Source organism: Panthera uncia, chromosome B1 (assembly GCF_023721935.1).
Source record: "Panthera uncia isolate 11264 chromosome B1, Puncia_PCG_1.0, whole genome shotgun sequence".
Taxonomy (NCBI): domain Eukaryota; kingdom Metazoa; phylum Chordata; class Mammalia; order Carnivora; family Felidae; genus Panthera; species Panthera uncia.
In genome coordinates this window covers 47,025,088-47,035,739 of record NC_064811.1, presented here as the reverse complement: position 1 = coordinate 47,035,739, position 10,652 = coordinate 47,025,088, and the positions used below count along the sequence as shown (strand labels likewise).

At 34.5% G+C, this 10,652-nt stretch overlaps 1 pseudogene; it reads left to right on the top strand.

Annotated features, from left to right (window-relative positions):
* The first annotated feature begins 10,239 nt into the window (after positions 1 to 10,239).
* On the top strand, positions 10,240 to 10,336 carry LOC125924088 (uncharacterized; annotated as a pseudogene).
* Positions 10,337 to 10,652: the final 316 nt, after the last annotated feature.

The following is a 10,652-nucleotide window of genomic DNA, read 5'->3' as shown; positions in this document are numbered from 1 at the left end:
AAAATGGTTTGGTGATGCTATCACTTTATTTGTCAGCAACTGGAGAATTGCTTATCTATTTCTGGGCTCTATTTTCGGCCCAAATTATCTAAATTAGCATTATCCTAGGCTTCCAACTGTAGACGTGGATAAATTAGTTGTCTTTCCTGTTGCCTAATTTGTGTAGCTGATTTTGTACATACAAATGTAGTGTGAATTACTGGCATCAAAGCAGCATACTAGACTAAGCTTCTTCAGTTTCAGGGGGCAGGTTTATAAAATGTGGGTTTTCATCACAATACTTGTAGATTAAATAGTGGCCTCACAAACCACTGTTTATGTAGTGCTAGGATTGTTTTATTATTGAAATAAAATTCTGAAGTATAAAATTGTCTAGAAGTTATTTTCCTTTACTTAGGTAACAAAATGCTCTCATTTTCCAGCTCTATCTGAAGAAATATGTTGGTTTCTTTTTTATTAGTAGTATTTTTTCTTTATTTTAGAGAGAGTGAGTGAGTGCAAGCTGAGCAGAGGGGCAGAGAGAAAGAGAGAATCTTAAGCAGGCTCCATGCTCAGCGTGGAACCCTACACGGGCTCCATCCCAGGACCCTGGGATCATGACCTGAGCTGAATTCAAGAGTCGGATGCTCAACCAACTGGGCCACCAGGTGCCCTGAAATATATTAATTTCTGATTTCCTAGCTTGTTGTAAAAAGCCATTAAGCAAATGTGCCTTCTATTATCACTATTCCTGAATATGTATTTAAACATAATTTTCTTTGATAGTAAACAAACAAAAAATAATATACAAAGTGATTAAAAGATGCCTTTTCCTTTCCCAAGGTAGTTAACACACAGTGTCGTATTAAATTCAGGTGTACAATAGAGCAATTCAACAATTCCATATATTTCTCAATGTTCATCAAGAGGAGTGTGAAACATGCCTTCTAACACTATATAGATATGTGTGGTATGTTGATCCTTATATCTTGAAACATAATCTCTTCATATAGAGCAGAAAACATGTTTTGATTTTTCAATATTTAATATTAGCAACATTATGAGATTTATTTCTCATATGAGAAAACACGATGAAGAAAACACAATTCCAAAGATGGTATAGTGTCTAATTCCACCTTGTGAAAATTTGGATTTAAATGGAAAATAGATTGTTAAAAACAAACTGTATAATGCTTCATGGAAGACAAGGTAAACTTGAAGGATGAAAGATGGGTTGACATTGTTTTCAATAACCCAGCTTCATTATTCTGAGCATGTAATACATCTATAATATTCTATTAAACAATTGAATTAAGTGCTAATTTCTTTCTCTGGTCTCATGTCCATGTCATGAATAGCATATGACTTCAAAAATTATAAGGGAGGTATTTATAAGACACTAAACTGCTGAGGGAATGATTCACTCTTCATGGTGGTAGTATTATGCCTTATACTTCCATTTACAATATCAAAATAATTCATCATGATTAATGCTAGCATAGTAAGCCAACAGAAGCAATAGGGACTTACCACTTATTATTTGCTATTATTATTTAGGAATATTGCAGTTTAGTAGTTTTATCATAACTTAAATGATTTGAAATATAATTTTGAATAAGTATAAACTGAATGGTATTGATTTCCTATGCTATGTTTTTTTTTTTTTTTTCACTCATGGTAAATTTAACATTAAGTGTAGCTTTCAACCTGGTATCTCAGGCAAGTGATGACCTGTGTGTATTCTTAGAACAGTGATTGAACAGGTACTACATGTCTTCTAAAATGACACCTTATACTTGTGTTTGAATCTAGAAATTTATCAAGCTGTGTACTTTTTATACCAGCTTTCTCTATACTATTTCTTCTGAAGTCCTGGTACATATCTTATTAGAAATTCGTGGCAGCAGCTGTGTTTAAAAATTCATAATCTCCCTAAATATATACATGTATTACAATCCTTAAAGTATATTACATACTCTAGTTAGTAGATTTGTTTTCTGCAGGGTATAAAGTAGCAATTCTGAAACTATTTTATGTGTATGTGAGGATAAACAAATACATAAAGTTATTGTAGATAAAGAGAACTATGCTTCTCACTGTTGGAGAAAGAAGTAATAAATATAAATATTACTTATAATATGTTTCATTATTTATAATATTATAAGTAATGAAAAGGAGGAGGCTAGAATAATTCCCGTGATACTAAATTAGAATCAGAAGTATCAGTATGACACAAATATATTATATCATAAATATTATATATATATTGATAGATTGGTACGGATGCATGTGTATGCAGTTTTGTGTGTATGTACATATATATTCATGTATATGTTCACACATACTATACACACACACACACACACACACACACATTTCTATGTGTAATCCACCGAAAGAGCCCAACCCAATGATACTCCAGTATCAGTGCACAACTAGTGTCTAGATCATGGTTTCTAAATACGATTCCCCAGTGAAAAGTACCAGAGCTACTAAGAGAAGTACTTTATTCCAGAGCTGTTTAGTGAAAATATAAATATCTATGGTGCCAGAAACACAGCAGTATTCCAAAAAAAGTGAGATCATGTCAAGAGGACAAAGGAGCCAACCTGAAGAAACTACTGAATGCCAAACTGGAACAACTTAAGGAACAAAATAAACTTTAGTATGGGATTATAACCAATAGAATAAAACAAATATCTATGAGTTTCATACTTACATGTGATATCAATTAAATAATAAAAATGTGGGAGAGAAGGAATAGCTCTAAAAGAATTCAAATTTTAAAGTATAGAAGGAATAAAGCAAATATAAAATCATTATTCAGCTAACATTACATTAATAATTATTGCAGGCAGACTCCACCCAGGGATGGTAAAATCAGTGATCAAAGTTTGAAAATAGGATATCTGCATGATCTAAATGCCTCTTCCCAAAGGTAATTTTGATTATAAAAGGAATAATAGCAACTTTACAGTGGAGAAAGCTGGCAGGCAACTTCAGAAAGCTATCAAGGTTAACATGACCTGGAATAGACACATCAAGATCCTGGACCATCTGATATGATGCACTGAAAAAGACATACCATCACTTCTGTTGTATTCTTGTCAAAAGTTCATGACTTCGTTCTGATCAGAAAATACCAGACAGGGGCGCCTGGGTGGCTCAGTCGTTTGGGAGTCCGACTTCAGCTCAGGGCACGATCTTGCGGTCCGTGAGTTCGAGCCCCGCGTCGGGCTGTGGGCTGATGGCTCAGAGCCTGGAGTCTGCTTCTGATTCTGTCTCCCTCTCTCTCTGTCCCTCCCCCGTTCATGCTCTGTCTCTCTCTGTCTCAAAAATAAAAAATAAAATGTTAAAAAAAAAAAATACCAGACAAATCCAAATTTAGCAACATTCCACAAATAGTTCATTGATCACCTTTGAAAATTTAGGGATCATGAAAGGCAAGAAATGACTGGGAATGATCACAGATCAGAAAAGAGTAAGGAGACACAACAACTGAATTACTTTATAAAAGGCAGTCTTTGCAACTTGAGGAATTACTTTATAAATCAACCCAAGTGTTCAATAGTCACATTGAGTTTTTGTAAATGAATCCTCTGAATATTGCTTGTATTTTATACAGAAACATTTGGAAATCTTTAATCAAAGTATTCAGCAAATGAAACTCAGAAACAATTCAGCTTCCAAAGCTTTTAGGGAAATGTAATTATTGACAATTTTGCAAACAGGCAGACACTGCAATGTATCTCTGTAGAAAGTAAGGGAGCTAATGAATGCAATAGAGACCTCAAAGGGTATACTGGGTTGAACTTGAAATTATCAAGTTGCAATTTGGAAGGTCTCAACTTCTGGTAAAAAATATTTTAAAGGAATTCATAATTCTAAATGAATAAATTTATATTCTGTGGTGGGATTGAATAAAAATGAGAAGGCTTATTATTTGCTGCATTTAAATTGAGAAAAACATAAATAGTCATAGAGAAAATGAATATGATAATTTTCTTATGAGAACATTTTTTGAAGAAAGGTAATTCGAATGGAGGCCAACAGTAAATGTCTATTAAATAATTGGATTGAAATATTTACACATTTAAATATAAAAAATATTATAATTAAGAATATCTTTGATTTCACAGAATATGCTCTGAGCTTACCAATATTCTTACAGCATCTATAGAGTATTTATCAGTTAAAACTATTATTATTTTTTTTAATGTTTATTTTTGAGAGAGACAGACAGAGCATGAGTGGGGGAGGGGCAGAGAGAGAGGGAGACACATAATCTGGAGCAGGCTGCAGGCTCTGAGCTGTCAAAACAGAGACTGACGCAGGGCTAAAACCCATGAGCTGTGAGATCATGACCTGAGCCCAAGTCTGGCGCTTAACTGACTGAGCCACCAAGGCGCCCAGTTAAAACTATTATTGTCAGCAGAGAATACCTAATTAATGGTGTGTATAATATCACATTTAGTAACCATAAAATTCAACTTTAAATAGGATTGCAGGGAATTATATGAAAAAATATGACTATTTTGAAAAATATACGCTTCAGAGAAACAATATGGTATTAGTGACATAGTATTAGGGATAGACACAACTGACATTTAGTGACTATGTACCATAATTATTATACCCCTTATATTATTTTTGATGATTGATTAGTTTGTGCATATGTTGTGTTTTAATGTATATATGCTATTTTAATATATTATAAAGAACTATTTCTTAAAATAATGTTTTAATAAATTATCAATTTCTTAGTTATTACATAACTCTTCCAAAAAGTATAACATTTTCATGAATTTTTAGCTCCCATTCACACTCATAAAAGTGCCTCTGTTGGGGTGCCTGTGTGGCTCAGTCAGTTAAGTGACCAACATTTGATTTTGGCCCAGGTTTGTTGGATCTCATGATCGAGCCCCACATCAGGCTCCACTGACAGTGCAGAGCTTCCTTGGGATTTTCTCTCTCCATCTCTCTCCCTCTCTCTCCCTCTGCCCCTTTCCCTCTGCACTCTCTCTCTCTCTCAAAATAAATAAATAAACATTAAAAAAAAACAGTGCCTCTGTTGAATGATAAAAAATCATAAAAAACTTATTTTATAGAGTGTTAATTCACTTGCTACAAACATACAATCCTAATAAGAAATCAGAGATGGATAAAGTGTTAGAGACATGATGTGAACAGAAGACAGGCGCATCCTGCCATGCAAGGCTTGTAAGCAAGCGCAAGATGGTCAAGGTGGCTATTTTGGAAGAGCACACGGAAGCCTAAACATTGAAAATGCTTTAGCTATGTGAACAAAAAGAGAAAATCTTTGGGGCAAAAAACAGAAAACAACTGCAAGCCCCAGAAATTGAAATCTTTCAAAGGCTGAAGGCGCTGGGTGCTGTGATTCAGGGAGAAGCCTGTGATAAAGTGGGAGAAGAGGGCAGTGAACAGAGATGCCTTGATCCAGTCCAGTTCCCTAGGAAACAGCCTCAATGACAGAGATTTTCATGTAGGAAATTTTTTCTAAGAAATGTTCTCAGTAACAACTGTAAGGGAGTGAGAAAAGCATAATTGAGCATACAGGGAATTTGAATGGGTGTGTATTGTGTGTATGTCATATATCATAGATCACATATATCAGAAATCATATATATCAGAAATGGGTTGCCTCATTAGGAGAGGAAAAAGTGGGAGCAGTATACAGTGGCTTTTACGTGCTTTGGCTAAAAGCAAAACAAGTCACTTCTGCCCCAGCCCATTGACTAGAGTAGTAATTTGGCCCGACCTAATTGCATGGGACCTGAAAAATGTGTAAGAAATAGATGGGAATGTTTGGTGCGCTTGTGCCTTCCTTACAGGAGATTAAGAAGGCATTCTGTAAAATCAGTATCTATCTACAACACCTACTGTAGCCTAATAAAGGTGTCAATAATATTTTTGTGTGTAACCACATATGAAATTAGCATTAAGCACACAACCACATGTATAAGTAGAAACTCAATTACACATTTGTTAAATTGAATAAATCATGTCTATGTTGAGTTGAATAAATAACATTCCATGTATATCCATTTTGTATCAATTTTTTATTTGTGATGTTATTTCAACACTGTACTCAGATTTCCTCCAAATGAGTCCTCCTTGCAATAAGTTTTGTTCCCCAAATCTTGAATTAATTGAAATGTCCACTTGAGTTTGTCAGCACCAAATAGTTAATAAATTTCTGAATAATTTTGTGGTGATAAATAGGTACGTACTGTTTTTGCATGATGATCATCTCTTCTTTTAGAAATATTACCCACATACTATCTATTCCTTTTTTATTGTACTCAACCTGAGTGAACTGCCATATTTATTTCAAATAGTATATTTAGAGACAGAAATACTACCAGCAGCTTTCTTTACGATTCTTTTGGCCTTACCCTGAGGTAAACTAGGGTCAAATTTCATTTATCACTTGACAATAGTAAAGCTTATACTAATCAATAGATTACAATGGCATCCAGCTCATATATCTAAATAGCCACAGGTTCCTGAGCAAAGACTGGAAGATTGTATATCTATTCTGTAAAACAATGTATTTCCTGAAAGCTACATACCATCACATCATTTGCCTCCTTAAGTATAGGCACCGCTAATTTTGGATGATAGATCAGAATATAATTTTCCTAAGTGAGGTGGGATAGGTGGGACTGGAAGGGATGATGAGGGAGATTTGGAAAATTGGAGTAAGAATCACAAAACTCTGGAATTAAAAAAAAATAGCCTTGGTTTCCCAGATCTAGAGAAGCTTTGCTATGACATGAATGAAGTAGGATGCTAGAGAGCTGCTCAAAGATATAATTGGAAGGAAATGATGGAAATTTCTTGGGAGATGGAAAAGTTTTGGATCTTACTTGGAGGGATGATTGCTTGGGTATATACGTTTACAAAAACTCATCAGTTGTATGCATAAGATCTGTGCATTTCATCCTGTGTAATTTTTTCTCAATAACAGAATAATATTGTTTCTTTGGAAACTCCAAAAATTAAGCTATCATCAAAAATGTGAAAGATGCAGTGATAATGATTCCTACAGCATTTCCATTTACTTCTCCAATAGGTTAAGTGTATGACTGAAGGTACTGAAGAATAATTATCAGAAGTAACGATTGTGTCAGAATGGGTATTTTCTACTAAAAAAAAATTATTCCAGTCCCTAGCACTTAGTACTCAGTTATTCCAAAGCAAAATAATCTAGTTCTTACCATCTGATATGTATCTATTCTTCTGGAAATGGATTTCTCTTCTTCTTTTTTTTTTTAAATTAATGTTTATTTATTTATTTTTGAGAGAGACAGACAGAATGCGAGCGGGGTAGGGGCAGAGAGACAGGGAGACACAGAATCTGAAGCAGGCTCCAGACTCTGAGCTTTCAGCACAGAGCCCAACATGGGACTCAAACTCACAAACCCCGAGATTATGACCTGAGCCGAGGTCGGTCACTTAACCGACTGAGGCACACAGGCACCCCTCTTCTTTTTTTTTCCCTCTGGTAACAATCAACTTCAGGAGTTTGCTTTCATCCAAAATATGTCTTGCATTGTCCAAAATTTATTCACATGGACTATGACTATATAACTATTTCCAAGAGTATTCCACTGTTCCACAATTTTCATAATACTAATCTAATAAGAACTAGAAAGAAATGGACAGGTACTCTGAACATGTTGGTAGTCACACACATGAAAGAGATGTTAAAAATAAATTATTTGAGGAGTACCTGGGTGGCTCAATTGGTTGAGCATCCGACTTCAGCTCAGGTCATGATCTCACAGCTTGTGGGTTCGAGCCCCGCATGGGTCTCTGTGCTGACAGCTCGGAGCCTGGAGCCTGCTTCAGATTCTGTGTCTTCCTCTCTCTCTGCCCTTAACCCACTCACATTCTGTCTCTCTCTCTCAAAAATAAATAAACATTAAAAAAATTAAAAAATAAATTATTTGAAATTACAAAAACCTGCTGCATCAATAAAATCCTATGTTACTCAATATTCTAGAGACATTTTTGCATATTCTCTCAAAATTAAACTGTGTATATCTTCTGTACACTTTTACTAAGATATTATCTCTGATACCTTCTAATTCACTTGCCAGTTTTGGGTGAACCATGCAAGGGAATTCTATCTGTTACATGTGACAGTGCAAGTAAACCTTCCTATTGGCTCTTAAGGCTTTCAAGATTCAATTGTCATTGAGAATTTGGTAGTGGATGGAGATGCAATATGGACTCTGTAGTAAAGTGGAAAAACAAAATCATAACATTGGTCCCTTGGTTTTGGAGGCAAAGCCGTGCTCCCTTTTTGCACAGTAACTCTCCTTTGAGCATATTACTCCTCTCAGCAATAGTAAACAAACGCATACATAAATAATTGTGCTTTGTCCAGTAGCTCTAGAGATTTTGTTTCATTGGAACAAATTAGGTCAGTCACATCTCTGAATTAAATGCAGGCTGGGAAATGAAATTATTTGATCAGCCATTTCTGAATCCCATATGCCCATGGAGCTTGGAGGCAAGTATAGATAACCTGTTGCAAATGGAAGTCAAATCAAACATGGGAGCAAATTAGTGTTAGCATTAGCTAAAAAAAAAAAAAAAAAGACAAATCTGCGGCAGTTTTATATTTACCTATCATTGCACTTTTTCGAATTGGTAAGCCCCCAAATTGTATCTGGAGATGCAAAATTGTGTCTGAAGTTAGAGCATGTCCTTCTTATTAATTTAATATAATAAAGGTTAAAGGTAAACACTACCTCAGGCATTCACAATACTAAATAAAGAAAATTTCCACCCACTTTTTACCCTTTTCATAACTCTACGTCATGCGATTACTTTTTATCCCCCCCCCCCCCGAGAAGTAAGAAACATTGTCCGCATGTGCTCTTTGATTATTTCCTCATTTCTAGTCCCGCCGATCTCTCTCCTCTGATGGAAGTGGTGTGGAACAGCAACAGGTGGTGTCCTCACTCTGGCAGATATTTCTGGGTAATTCTGTCTGATACCTCAACACCTTTTGTAATTCCAAGCAGATGACATTTCCTATTCATACAATAGGCATGGGGTGTTAAGGACAACATATCTTTCATATTTTCTTTTCCTGACTTCTTGCTGTACGCATCTTTAATTCACATGACTTTTTAACTTCTGGATTACTTTGAATAGGTCATAGTAATATAGATGTAGGGAGTACAAAAAAAGCTAAATACATTTAATCAAAGCCTAAAGATTTAAAAATTCCATCACTTCATTGAAATTTACAGAGAACAAGCATAGCAATTATTTTGATTATAATTATAATTGTGTTAATTATAATAATCTGTACAAATTTTTCTAAAACCCAAAATCAAACCAAGAAATATCTTGTGGCTGATAAGATAGCTTTATTTTAACTTTAACTATTTCAAAGACATTCTCTTATACCCTTGTAGAGTATAATTTTTGTTTGTGAAAAAAAATAAGATTTCACTGTCTTTACACACACTATAGCATGATTGCTGTACATGGTCAATTTAACAGAATAAATTAAAATTGTTCTCTAGGGTATGATTCTTTTTTCAAGAGTTTAGGAGTACAGGATAAAAATAGAATGAAGGAAATCTCCCTACTTTCATGCATTTATACCTAGAGAATAGGTTACATTATATATGAAATCAGGCATATCCACAGACTGGGGTGGAAGCTAATAGGCAATAAGATGATAAGAAAAAGTTATTTTTAAATAACAGGAAGCTCTGTTGATACTGTGTAACATTTATTTTAAAGATGAAGAAACACTCTAGATTGATTTTAATAGCTGGGAGAAAGGCATAAGGAAAGGTTGCAGGAGATCAGCAGGAAGGAAATGACTGTTGATGAAGTTCATTCATTCTATTAGACTTAATCTTCCTTATTCCACTTCATTTTCTCAGGAACATTTTGAGGTTGCTGTTATTCAATATTTATTTCGTGAAAGCTAACACCATGTTAAGTAACTTCCCCAAAGGCTTCAGAGTTAGAGTGGTCAGAATCATGAAACAAATGGTGAGTGCATTATTGTTTTCACAGCTAGCATCAAAGTTGCTCATGAGGGAGAATTTTCTTGTTAAGGAAAATGTTTTTATGACATCGGTTAGGGTGGAATACCAGGGCCTCTGGGAATAGGTGGAGGTAGGAGCTCAAATTGCAAAAGAAAAACAAACAAAAAAAAATTAAATAACAGCATGTTTCATTAAAAGAAATAAAATTGAGTGCACACTTTGGCAGTATATATACTAAAATAGAAGGATACAAAGAAGATTAGCATGGCCCCTGCGTAAGGATGACACCCAAATTCATGTTCCATATTTTTTAAAAAGTGAATAAAAATTAATTCCTTCATTAAAATACATAAACAAACAAACAAAGAAATAAAATAAAGTTGAGGGATCACTACTTTCATGTGCTCATGAAAGGAAAGACAAAAATAAAATAAAATAATAAAACAAAATAAAATGAAGTTGAAGGTTCACTACTTTGGTGTGCTCGTGAAAGGAAAGACAAAAAAGGAAAAACAAAAGAAAGACAGATTGAAAACAGAGAGTTTTAGTAAAACTAGGCTTTAGATGAGCTAAAAATTCAAAGAGAAGTCCAAGGATAAATGAAGAAACTTTGACAAACAAGAATTT